Source organism: Neomonachus schauinslandi, chromosome 14 (genome assembly GCF_002201575.2).
Source record: "Neomonachus schauinslandi chromosome 14, ASM220157v2, whole genome shotgun sequence".
NCBI lineage: Eukaryota > Metazoa > Chordata > Mammalia > Carnivora > Phocidae > Neomonachus > Neomonachus schauinslandi.
In genome coordinates, this window is record NC_058416.1 from 60,534,768 (window position 1) to 60,548,777 (window position 14,010).

The 14,010-nt window shown below is 40.9% G+C and overlaps 1 pseudogene; it reads right to left on the reverse strand.

The window, feature by feature from the left end:
• Positions 1-13,326: 13,326 nt before the first annotated feature.
• On the reverse strand, positions 13,327-13,730 carry LOC110574366 (annotated as a pseudogene).
• Between the last annotated feature and the right edge of the window lie 280 nt (positions 13,731-14,010).

Genomic DNA, 14,010 nt, shown 5'->3' on the forward strand with positions numbered 1-14,010 from the left:
CGTTAAATGCGCTTTTTGTTGCATCATTTGAGAGGATCATATGGTTCTTGTCCTTTCTTTTATTAATGTGATGTATCACATTGATTGATTTGCAAATATTGCACCACCTTTGCAGCCAAGGAATAAATCCCACTTGGTTGTGCTGAATAATTCTTTTAATGTACTGTTGAATTCTATTGGCTAGTATCTTGGTAAAAATTTTGGCATCCATGTTCATCAGGGATATTGGTCTGTAATTCTCAGTTTTGATGGGGTCTTTGGTTTGGGATTCAAGGTAATCTTGGCCTCAAAGAACGAGTTTGGAAGTTTTCCTTCCATTTCTATTTTTTGAAACAGCTTCAGAAGAATAGGTCTTAATTCTTCTTTAAATATTTGGTAGAATTCCCCTGGGAAGCCATCTGGCCCTGGACTCTTGTTTTTCCAGAGTTTTTTGACTACTGTTTCAGTCTCCTTGCTGGTTATGGGTCTATTCAGATTTTCTATTTCTTCCTGTTTCAGTTTTGACAGTTTATAAGTTTCCAGGAATGCATCCATTTCTTCCAGATTGCCTAATTTGTTGGCCTATAGTTGCTCATAATGTGTTCTTAAAATTGTTTGTATTTCCTCGGTGTTGGTCATGATCTCTCTTTAATTCATGATTTTATTAATTTGGGTCCCCTCTCTTTTCTTTTTGGTAAGTTTGGTTAGAGTTTTTTTATCTTATTAACTCTTTCAAAGAAAGAGCTTCTAGAATCATTGATCTGTTCTACTGTTCTTCTGGTTTCTATTTCACTGAGTTCTTCTCTGATCTTTATTATTTCTCTTCTCCTGCTTAGTTTAGGCTTTATTTGCTGTTTTTTCTCCAAGTCCTTCAGGTGTACAGTTAGTTTGTGTATTTGAGATGTTTCTAATTTTTTGAGAGAAACTTGTATTGCTATGTACTTCCCTCTTAGGACCACCTTTGCTGTATCCCAAAGGTTTTGAATAGTTTCTTTTTTTTTCATTTTCATTAGTTTCCATGATTTTTAAAAATTATTCTTTAATTTTCTTGTTGACCCATTCATTCTTTCGTAGGATGTTCTTTAACCCCAAGGATTTTAGTTCCTTCCAAATTTCCTCTTGTGTTTGAGTTCAAGTTACAAAGCATTGTGGTCTGAAAATGTGCAGGGAATAATCCCAAACTTTAGGTTTTGGTTGAGACCTGATTTGTGACCCAGCTTGTGATCTGTTCTGGGGAATGTTCCATGTGCACTTGAGAGGAATGTGTATTCTGTTGCTTTAGGATTGAATGTTCTGTATATATCTGTGAAGTCCATCTGGTCCAGTGTTTCTTTCAACACACTTGTTCCCTTGTTGATCTTCTGCTCAGCTGATCTGCACATTGCTGTCAGTGGGGTGTTGAAGCCCCCCTGATATTATTGTATTATTATCAAAGTGTTTCTTTAATTTGGTTGTTAATTGGCTGATATTATTGGCTACTCCCAATTTAGGTGCATAAATATTTATAATTGTTAGATCTTGTTGGATAGAACCTTTACATATGATATAGTGTCCCTCTTCAAACCTTACTACAGGCTTTGGTTTAGAATCTAATTTGTGTGATATGTGCATTGTTATCACAACTTTCTTTTGATGTCCACTAGCATATTAAATAGTTCTTTACCCTCTCACATTCAATCTGGAGGTGATTTCAGATCTCAAATGACTTTTGTGTAGACAGCATATGGATGGGTCTTGCTTTTTTATCCAATCTGATACCCTGTGTCTTCATTGGAGCATTTAGCCTATTTACATTCAGAATAACTATTGAAAGATGTGAATTTAGTGCTATTGTATTACCTATAAAGTCCCTGTTTCTGTAGATTGTCTCTGTTTCTTTCTTTTCTATGTTACTTTTGAGTTCTCTCTTAGCTTACAGAATTACCCTTGATATTTCTAGTGGGACAGGTTTAGTGGTCACATATTCTCTCAGTTTCTGTCTGTCCTGGAAGCTCTTTCTCCCTCCTTCCATTCTGAATGACAGCCTTTCTGGATAAAGTATTCTTGGCTGCATGTTTTTCTCATTTATTACCCTGAATATATCATGTCAGCCCTTTCAGGCATGCCAGGGCTCTGTGGATAGGTTTGCTGACAGCTAATGTGTCCACCCCTGTAGGTTCAGAACCTCTTGTCTCTAGCTGCTTTCAGGATTTTCTCTTTATCTCTGCAATTTGCAAATTTCACTCTTATATGTCAGGGTGTTGATCTATTTTTACGGATTTTGGGAGGCGTCCTCTCTCCTCTTGGATTTGAATGCCTGTTTCTTTCCCCAGATTAGGAATGTTCTCAGCTATGAGTTGCTCCAATATACCTTCTGGCCCTCTCTCTCTCTCTCTTTCTTCTCCCTCAGGGAGGGACTCCAATAATTCTAATATTGTTTCATTTTATGGCATTGCTGATTTCTCAAAGCCTCCCCTCCTGGTTCGTTCGTTGTTTTCCTCTCTTTTCCTCAGCTTCTCTCCTTCCCATCAACTTGTCTTTTATGTCACTTACTCTCTCTTCTGCCTTATTTACCCTAGGTGTTAGAGAATCTAATTTAGACTGCATCTCATTTAGAGCATTTTTCACTTCACCCTGATTAGATTTCATTTCTGCCCTAAGAGATTCTCTAGTGTCTTTTGTGCTTTTTTCAAGCCCAGCTAGTGAGTTTATAATTGTTATCCTGAATTCCAGTTAGGACATTTTACTTATATCCATACTGATTAGGTCTGCAACAAAGAGTATTACTTCTGGTTATTTCTTTTGTTGTGAATTCCCACTTCTAGTCATTTGCCCTGAGAAGAATGGATGAATGAGTGAACAAAATAAAAAAATATATATATCAACCATGACCCAAGTGAAATACACACTAGGCAAATCTGAAGAGGTCAGAAACAACAACAACAACAACAAAAAAGGGGCGGGGGAGGGGGTATATAGAATAATATAATCTCCCACATGGACAAAACAGAGTGATCCACCTGGTCCTGGGTGTATTTTGGTCTGTTTGTTAGAAGACACTAAATTCCAAAATTGTAAAGAAAGCAAAACTTATATACATACAAAAATAAAATTGAATACAGTGAAATGAAGCCAAAAATGAAGAATATATCTATAAAATGTAAATGTAAAAAAGTGAAAGTTAAACAAAGACTTAAAAAAGAAAGAGATAAAATAAGAAACTAATTGAAAAGGAAAAAATAAAGAAAAGAACAATTTTGAACTGAAAGTTAATCATGAGAAAAAAAAAAACTCGAATTCTACATATTATTTTCCCATAGCACTGGAGTTTTGAAGTTCCATGTGCTCCGTTTTTTTTTTTTTTTTTTTTTGCCTGTTCTTCCAGCTGGTCTTCTGAGGGAGGGCCCTGCCACACTGATTCGCAAGTGTCTTTGCCTGGGCAGACTTGCACCGCCCCAGCCAGGGGGCCAGGCTCAGCGTGAGATGCTAGTGGTTCCTCTGTGACTTTTGTTCCCTGTAGGCCTTTTGTGCATCTCTAGAGGATAGAAACAAAAATGGCTGCACCCTGATCTTCAGTCCCATAGCCCCTCTCTTCAGCAAACCCTCATGGACAAGCTGTCTTCACTTTTGTGTGTGCCAGACTGTGAAGGCTCCTTTGGTGCCCCCCGCCCCCAACCTGCTCAGGAAAGGCAGAAGGCCACCACTTTTCTGTCTTTCTCAGTATCCCCACACTGAGTGCAGTCGCCGTCATGCACACTCTCCTGGGATGATGACAATATTCAGGAATCCCAGGGTGAGTCTCTGTCCCCCTGGGCAGCTCAGACCCCCACCACCTCTGGGCTCCAGTCAGTACCTAAGGCTGATCATTACATTGATTCTGGGACTGCAGCCTCAGTGCTGCTCCCTGGAGCTCAAGATCTTTGGGGACAAGAAACACACCCTCCCTGTGCTCCCAGGACTGGGCTGCCACTCCCTTAGTCACTCCAGTAATACCTCCAGTTAGGCTGGACTTTGATGGAAAATCATCTGTCCCAACCTAGCACCCTCAAGGCATGTGACCTCAAGGACACAGGCCCCCTTATCTCCACCTCTCCACCACTCAAATGTAGGACCTTTGACAGAAATTTATGATCTATTTGGCCTTAGAGAGTAGGGATTCATTTCTCTAGTCATGGGTGGCTGAATGAATAACTCTTCTATCCTGAACAGACTGGACCAAGTTGAGGGACCATAGCTGTTCTCACCCCAGAGAGTGCTGTGACCCCAAATCCATTTGTCCTAGAAGCTCTGTCTGTGTTTGGTAATTTTGTCAGCGGGATGGTTCTGAGTTCATAGGAACAGGCTCCTCAGTGGGTTTCCCTGGGCATCACGTTGACCTTTCCTACCTGGAAGACTGGACGTCCTGTACAAACAAGTGATTTTTAGAAAAAGTATATAAATCCCTCTTCTATTGAAAACAGAAGGCATTCCAGTTCTACTGTTTTCCATCCGTGTTTTTAGCCACTCTTTCCACCCATATTCTCTCTGCAAGAAGCACAGATCTAGGGAAAGGACACTACTGATTATATCTGCATCTTCACAATGACATTGTTAGAGTATAAATCAATCTTACTGAAAGGAATTTTGTATAAATAACACACATTCACTTAAAGTACATGGTTGGCTGTTTGGTGACTAAAACATAAACTCTCACTAGGTCCCTGTCACAGCATCTGCATCTTTCACTCCTTTCTTCCTAGAACTTCTGGCAGGTTTGCCTTTGTGCTCTGAGGCCAATGCCCCCCACGGCCTCATGGGGCAGGGATCCTGCAGACTTGTCTTTACGTGCTTGGAGGACAGATACAAGGAGTAGCCAATGTATGGAGAACTGTTGTTATGAGCAGGTGGAAAGAGTGACAAGAGTGACAGATGACAAAGACTTTCAGTGTGTAACCTTTCAAGAAATGCACATGAGGACTTCTAAATACAACCTGGGGTGAAGCGCTGCCCATCTCCTCAGTGCTGCAGGAACTTCAGAGGAAGGAGAGACTGGAAACCAAGCAAATGGCACATAGGAGGAAAGTCCCTGAATCCTGCAAAAAAGGGGCCATGTCTCCATTGGGACCTGTCAGTACTCTGGACTTGATCCTGATCTAAGAGGAATTTGGATAAGAGACATGAGGTCAGTTGTGACCCACTACCTCATACAAGGGTACATGGGTAAACACACCGTGGGGTCACTAAGGAGAGCATAATGTGAGCTCTGAAGTCATGGAAGGTAGAAGATAGGGGCATATGGCTTGGCCTTAATGCAGGGAAGACTGGACAGAGCAGTAGGGAAGATGTGTCTGATGGGCTCTGGTCACCATGTCTGGACACTAGGGGGCACTCATGGCCTGTCTCTGAGGATCAGGGGTGCTCAGAGCCACTGCCTGCTCACCCCCAACTTCCTCAGGCAGAGGGACCTGATCCAGGGTCAGTGAGGGGTCAGAGACCTGGGGTCTCATTTGCATGAATGGGCCCTCCTTCTCTCAGAGGATGAAGAGGGGAAGGGAGAGATTAGGGGAGGCTCTTCTCAGCTGTTGGACCACAGAAGGCGGGACTGGTGATGACCTCCACCATGGCCTGGTCCCCTCTCCTCCTCAGCCTCCTTGTTCACTGCACAGGTGACTTCATGCAGGGACAAGGGAAGGGGCCTTTGGAGGACACATGGGCCTTGGCTTCCTCCTCTTGTTTTAAAACCCCAGCATCACCCTCTCTGTGCTTTTCCCCTTTGCAGGGTCCTGAGCCCAGTCTGTGCTGACTCAGCCATCCTCCATGTCTGGGACCCTGGGCCAGAGGGTCACCATCTCCTGCACTGGAAGCAGCTCCAACATTGGGCGTGATAATTATGTGAGCTGGATCCAACAGCTCCCAGGAAAGTCCCCTAAAACTGTCATCTATGGTACTAGCAGTCGACCCTCGGGGGTCTCTGATAGGTTCTCTGGCTCCAGGTCTGGCAGCTCAGGCACCCTGACCATCACTGGGCTCCAGGCTGAGGACGAGGCTGAATATTACTGCTCAACATGAGACAGCAGTCTCAGTGCTCACACAGTGCCCCAGGCTTGTGGGGAAGTGAGACAAAAACCTGCTGTTCCCCTAGCACTGGGTGCCCCTGTGCAGCTCCCCCTTCTTGTCCAAATCAGCTGCTTCCTTTTTTTGTGCTAAACTATCGTCTGAGACCAATCTCAGTGAACTTTGACTACAAAATCATCCACATTCTCTTAAGTTCAGGCCCCAAAGCCTATCCTTTGCAGGAATGCATTTTAGGATTTTCTCATATTAAGGAGAAAGTCCTGGGTCCCTGGGGCAGGCTGCCCTGGGGACAGACTCTGTGACAGCTCAGGACAGAAACAGAGGCACAGAGTCCAGCTGTATCTGACTAAGGATAGAACACTGTCTAGATAATATGCAACCACACCACTTACTAAACACCTAGTATGTGCCACATGTGAGCCTAGGGATGTGGGATGCAGATGGACATGATAGGACGTGTCCCCATGCTCAGGGAGCAGACGGTGTGTGGGGAAAGAGAGAGGACACAGGAGCTAAACATTTTGTAAAGGAAAGCCGTGTCCCAGGAGCATGAAATGGGGTGAGGTCATTGGGGTGGTGCTGCAGCATTGGAGGGGTTAACAGGGGACCCCAGTTCCCTCCCTCCTCTGAAACTTCCCAAAGTTACACATGTCAAAAGCTCAGCTGGTAGATTGTTCAGTTTTTTTGAACTTCTCCTGACAATAGGCTGGTTTAGTTAAACTCATTTCAGGAGGGGGTGATGCAGGTGTGTTCTCAAAGTGAAGCCTGTGGTTCAAGAAATCAGGTATTTTTTTTTAACCATGAGTTTTTATTTTTTATATTTATTTGACAGAGAGAGAGAGAGAGAACACAAGCAGGGGGATTGTGAGAGGGAGAAGCAAGCTTCCCACTGAGCAGGGAGCCTGATGTGGGACTCGATCCCAGGACCCTGGGATCATGACCTAAGCCAAAGGCAGATGCTTAACTGATTGAGCCACCCAGGAGCCCAAGAAATCAGGTCTTGAACAAGAGGCATTTTTATGGAAACAAACACAAACAATGGTTAATGATTGGATCAAATTATAAAGCAGTTCCTGAGTTCTGAGAGTAGCCAGTGGAGAAGATTTCTAGATATTATATTCAAATCATCTTCAGATAGAGTGACAACAGGCTGTAACAATATGAGTGTTATCAAAACATCATGTATTTTTTTTCACAACCATCCTCATTTCTACTAAATAAAGCCAAATTAACATTAATTTGTTCGCAAAATAAGTCTAGTTTCAAAAAGAACTTGGTCTGATTATTTACGTAAGTGCAACAAGAATAGTAGTTGACCACATAGGCTCTTTAAAACATGCTTTGGTGGAACTTTTATAAGAAACCTCTGGATTGAATGTTTAGCAGCCCCTCCAGGCCAGAGGCTGAGCCAACACTTGTGCCAAATACTTGCTGTTAGACTTTGCCTGCAACATCTGTAGACTTGAGTAAATTCCTCTCTTCTTGAGGTACCCAAAATATCTATGGTTCCTGAACCTGCCAGAAATAAACTTCTTTTTTAAAAAATATTTTATTTATTTATTTATTTGACAGAGAAAGAGAGCACAAGCAAGGGAGTGGCAGGCAGACAGAGAAGGAGAATCAGACTCCCCACTGAGCAGGGAGCCTGACTCTGGCTCGATCCCAGGACCTCAGGATCATGACCTGAGCCAAAGGCAGATGCTTGACGGACTGAGCCACCCAGGCGCCCCAGGAAGTAACCTTCTTGACTCACCAGGTAGAGCTGCTGGAAACTGTGGAAGCAGGTGCTAACAGGCCGATATTTCCAAAAGGCTGCATTAGTTCACTAAAGTCAGTCTTAGTTCTTTAAAGCTGCCTGGTCATATCTGAGATTATGTGTATGCATATTTCTTTCAAATATGACATTCTTGTCAAATTATTGATAATATAACCAACGTTTCTAATTATATGCTGTTACAAGGAAAACGGATTCTTATTGTACTTATGCTAATAAACATACCGCCATAAAAATATGAGAATACTCACTGGCAATTTCTGAGTTCTAGAGGGATCAGGCAGGGAGAAAAGATAATTTAATTTGTTCACAAATGTGTATTTTATCAGGTTGTTATAGATCAGTTAGTGTAAGAGATGTTTCCTTAAATATGAAGGAAGAACACATTTTGAAAAGTCAGCCAAACAAAAAGTCAAAAATTATAATCATCCACCTCTGTACATTATTTCATGTATTGGTTTTGTTCTGTTTGAATCCAGTTTTTCTATTAGTTCTCAAAATTTTTACTTTAGTTTGACTAACTTGAAGGTGTCAGAAACTTACATTTGTCAAAAGTCCTCCCCATGAATATCCTTGAAGTTAAAATTCATTTGCAGTAGCATCGGAGTAGAATGGGAACTGTACATGACAAAACATGAAAGTGGCCATGGCTAAAGATGGGATTAGAGTTCATTACGAGGCAATTGACAAGGAAATGTGGTAATTCCTGTGACACACAACACAAACACATATCAAAGGCAAATACACCAAGTTACATAGCTATAAGCAAAATGGGTTGTTTTTAATATTAAAAATTGAGTTTCTTGGGGCATCTGCGTGGGGCAGTTGGTTAGCATCTGACTTTTGGTTTCAGCTCAGCTCAGATCTCATGGTCATGAGATCGAGCCCCACATCAAACTCCATGCTCAGTGTGGATTCTGACTGAGATTCTCTCTCTCTCTCTCTCTCTCCCTCTGCCACTCTCACTCGTGCTCTCTCTCTCTCCTCTCTCTCCCTCAAATAAATAAATAAATCTTTTTGAAAAACCAAGTTTTTACTACATATTAAGGTCCTGATAAACATAAGAAACATTTTGGCAAAACAGAGTACTTCTGTCTAGGCTGATAACTTTAAAATTGAAAAAAACTTTTTTTTAATGCAGAACAATAGTTCAAGAAAGTACAGTTTATCCTTTTAACAAATAGAAAACAGAATTTGAATTTTACTTCCACATATTTTGATATTAAAATTCATTCATTTAACTAAAATTTATCTTAATTTTAACCAGTATTGATCACACATAAATTTCCTTTCCGGATTCCTTTTCTAAAAACTTACTACAACTTTCTCTCATACACTTAGATTTTGAGGTAAATTTTCTTTCTTCACAAAACCAGCCTCACTTTAGGAGAAATTTATATTTCTTTTCCCTCAACAAAATAGATATTCACATTCCTCATCTTTTTTTTGTCCCCAAAAAACCACGTCTTACTTTCCTGGCACCCAGAATTGTGTTCCTTTTTATTTCTAGGAGCCTAATTTATATTTAGTAGAATTCCTAACTCTTAGAAACTTTATTTTCTATTTTCTCTTGCCTCCACAGGGTCAAGAGAGGGAAAACTGAGTAGGAAGCAATTGTGAACTGTTTCTTATGCCAGTGTTTTTTGTTTTTTTTTTTAAAGATTTTATTTATTTATTTGAGACACAGAGAGATAGAGGGCACAAGCAGGGAGGAAGGGCAGAGGGAGAGGAGAAGCAGACTCCCCACTGAGCAGGCAGCAGGATGTGGGGCCTGATCCCAGGACCCTGAGATCATGACCTGAGCCAAAGGCAGATGCTTAACCAACTGAGCCACCCAGGCACTCCTTATGCCAGTATTCTTTAGATTAGCAAGTTTATGAATACATTTCACAGTTTTTAGAAACATAACACCATATTTCAATAAAGCACAAACCAGGTTTACTAATAAACCCATATTTATCACTACAGTTTCTCTGTAATATGACAAAAATAGAGTAACTTGTGGTTAGTAATTAATGTTTTTTTATCTTAATTAACTTAGCAAAAAATAAAGAACTAAATAGTTAGGAAGGCTATACTCTCCATCACAAATGACAGATTAAATTCAATCCCTATCAAACCCCCAAATTCCTGTTTTGCACAGTCAAAGATGATCTTATAATTTTAGTGGAATTACAGGAACTCAGAACATGCAGACAAGCCAGAAGAAGAACAAATTTGTAGGACTCACAATTCCAGACTTCAATACTCACTAAAACTTACTTACAAAACTACGGTAATCAAGAATGTGGTACTAAAACTTCCAAACTCATTTTATGAGGCCACCATTACCTTGATCCCAAAACCAGACAAAGACCCCATCAAAAAGGAAAATTACAGACCAATATCCCTGATGAACATGGATGCAAAAATTCTCACCAAAATACTAGCCAATAGGATCCAACTGTACATTAAAAGGATTATTCACCACGACCAAGTGGGATTTATCCCTGGGCTGCAAGGTTGGTTCAACATCCACAAATCAATCAACGTGATACAACACATTAACAAAAGAAAGAACAAGAATCATATGACCCTCTCAATAGATGCAGAAAAAGCATTTGACAAAGTACAGCATCCTTTCTTGATCAAAACTCTTCAGGGTATAGGCATAGAGGGTACATACCTCAATATCATAAAAGCCATCTATGAAAAACCTACAGCGAGTATCATTCTCAATGGGGAAAAACAGAGCTTTCCGCCTAAGGCCAGGAACGCGGCAGGGATGTCCACTATCACCACTGCTATTCAACAGAGTATTAGAAGTCCTAGCCACAGCAATCAGACAACAAAAAGAAATCAAAGGCATCCAAATCGGCAAAGAAGTCAAACCCTCACTCTTTGCAGATGATATGATACTTTATGTGGAAAACCCCAAAGACTCCACCCCAAAACTGCTAGAACTCATACAGGAATTCAGTCAAGTGGAAGGATATAAAATCAATGCACAGAAGTCAGTGGCATTCTTATACACCAACAACAAAACAGAAGAAAGAGAAATTAAGGAGTCGATCCCATTTACAATTGCACCCCAAACCATAAGATACCTAGGAATAAATCTAACCAAAGAGGCAAAGGCTCTGTACTCAGAAAACTATAAAATACTCATGAAAGAAATTGAGGAAGACACAAAGAAATGGAAAAACGTTCCATGTTCATGGATTGGAAGAGCAAATATTGTGAAGATGTCAATGCTACCTAGAGCAATCTACACATTCAATGCAATACCCATCAAAATACCATCCACTTTTTTTCAAAGAAATGGAACAAATAATGCTAAAATTTGTATGGAACCAGAAAAGACCCCGCATAGCCAGAGGAATGTTGAAAAAGAAAAGTAAAGCTGGTGGCATCACAATTCTGGACTTCCAGCTCTATTACAAAGCTGTCATCATCAAGACAGTATGGTACTGGCACAAAAACAGACACATAGATCAATGGAACAGAATAGAGAGCCCAGAAATGGACCCTCAACTCTATGGTCAACTAATCTTCGACAAAGCAGGAAAGAATGTCCAGTGGAAAAAAAGACAGTCTCTTCAGCAAATGGTGTTGGGAAAATTGGACAGCCACATGCAGAAGAATGAAACTGGACCATTTCCTTACACCACACACAAAAATAGACTCCAAATGGTTGAGAGACCTCAATGTGAGACAGGAGTCCATCAAAATCCTAAAGGAGAATACAGGCAGCAACCTCTTCGACCTCAGCCGCAGCAACTTCTTCCTAGAATCATCACCAAAGGCAAGGGAAGCAAGGGCAAAAATGAACTATTGGGACTTCTTCAAGATAAAAAGCTTTTGCACAGCAAAAGAAACAGTCAACAAAACCAAAAGACAAGCGACAGAATGGGAGAAGATATTTGCAAATGACATATCAGATAAAGGGCTAGTATCCAAAATCTATAAAGAACTTTTCAAACTCAACACCCAAAGAACAAATGATCCAATCAAGAAATGGGCAGAAGACATGAACAGACATTTTTCCAAAGAAGACATCCAAATGGCCAACAGACACATGAAAAAGTGCTCAATATCACTCAGCATCAGGGAAATCCAAATCAAAACCTCAATGAGATACCACCTCACACCAGTCAGAATGGCTAAAATTAACAAGTCAGGAAAGGACAGATGTTGGCGGGGATGCGGAGAAAGGGGAACCCTCCTACACTGTTGGTGGGAATGCAAGCTGGTGCAGCCACTCTGGAAAACAGTATGGAGGTTCCTCAAAAAGTTGAAAATAGAGCTACCATATGATCCAGCTACCATATGATCCAGCAATTGTATCTTTGGGGTATGTACCCCAACGATACAAAAGTAGGGATCCGAAAGGGTACGTGCACCCCAATGTTTATAGCAGCAATGTCCACAATAGCCAAACTATGGAAAGAGCCAAGATGTCCATCGGACAGATGAATGGCTAAAGAAGAGGTGGTATATATATACAATGGAATATTATGCAGCCATCAAAAGGAATGATATCTTGCCATTTGCAATGATGTGGATGGAACTGGAGAGTATTATGCTGAGTGAAATAAGTCAAACAGAGAAAGACATGTATCATATGACCTCACTGATATGAGGAATTCTTAATCTCAGGAAACAAACTGAGGGTTGCTGGAGTGGGGGTGGGGTGGGAGGGATGGGGTGACTGGGTGATAGACACTGGAGAGGGTATGTGCTCTGGTAAGCGCTGTGAATTGTGCAAGACTGTTGAATCTCAGATCTGTACCTCTGAAACAAATAATGCAATATATGTTAAGAAAAAAAAAAAAAGAAGAAGATAGCAGGAGGGGAAGAATGAAGGGGGGAAAATCAGAGGGGTAGAAGAACCATGAGAGACAATGGACTCTGAAAAACAAACTGAGGGTTCTAGAAGGGAGGGAGGTGGGAGGATGGGTTAGCCTGGTGATGGGTATTGAGGAGGGCACGTTCTGCATGGAGCACTGGGTGTTATGCACAAACAATGAATCATGGAACATTACATCTAAAACTAATGATGTAATGTATGGGGATTAACATAACAATAAAAAAATTAAAAAAAAAAAAAGGAATGTGGTACTGGCCTAGGGATGGATATACAGATAAATCAAACATATTTGAGAGTCCAGAAATAAATCTCTCATCTATGGCCAATTAATTTTCAAATGGGTACTAAGAGAATTTAATGTGGAAAAATTGGTCTCTCCAACAAATGGTGCTGGAACAATGAGATATCCACACACAAAAGAATGAAATTAGACCTTTACCACATACTACATACAAAAATGAATGTAAAATAGATCAAAGATTTCAATTTTTTAATGCAGTATTTTATTTATTCTGTTCATTAATAACTAATACTCAAGAACATTTATAATATTAATAGAACTTAATCGAAGAGAATCAACTTACTTTTTTTACATTTCACTATTGGGTACAGAGAGAGAATTGAAATAATTATGGTCAAAATTATTACATAAAAAATTATAGGAAATTCTTGGTGTTAGTCTACATACAATTTAGGTTTTGGCATAAAGTTTTTTGATTGCAAGGAAGAACATTTGGTTTACTTCACTAATAGGAATATCTCTTAATGCTGGGATGGCCTCTTCTTGGTATTTCTTCTGCTGTTGATTTTTAGCATAGTTATCTGTGATTGTATGAATGGAGTTGAATGGAGAGGTACCCATCATGTTTATTCCAAATAAGAGTATGTAACCAATTACTATAGTAATGAGGAGGTAGATGGGCAATCCAACTACCCAATATTTTTGAGGCCAATAGGTTAATCCTAAGGAGTTTACCCAAGATTCAGTAATAAATGCCCACACAAGATACAGGATGAAGCCAAATTGGGAGCTTAAGAAAAGAACAAACCCTAAATCACTCTTTCTGGCAATTGTGATGGTGAATTTTCCACCATTTCCCCTGTGGCTTTACACAATCTTGGGTCTTTGAAGGGCCCACTCAGGCCCCTCTCCACAGCTCGCCACTTCAGTGCCCAGTCCCCCATCCAAGCGCCTCCATGGGGGCAAGAGGGAAAAACTAAAGGAAGGGCCTGGTTGCTCCGGGTGTGAAATGAACCCTCAGGTCTGAAAGCAAGACTGGACGGGTCTCTCGGGCCGCTGGGTCGGCCCCAGCCCTGGCAGGTCCCGGCTCTCCCAGGAGGGACCTGGAACCTCCCGGCCGCGCACCAGCACCAT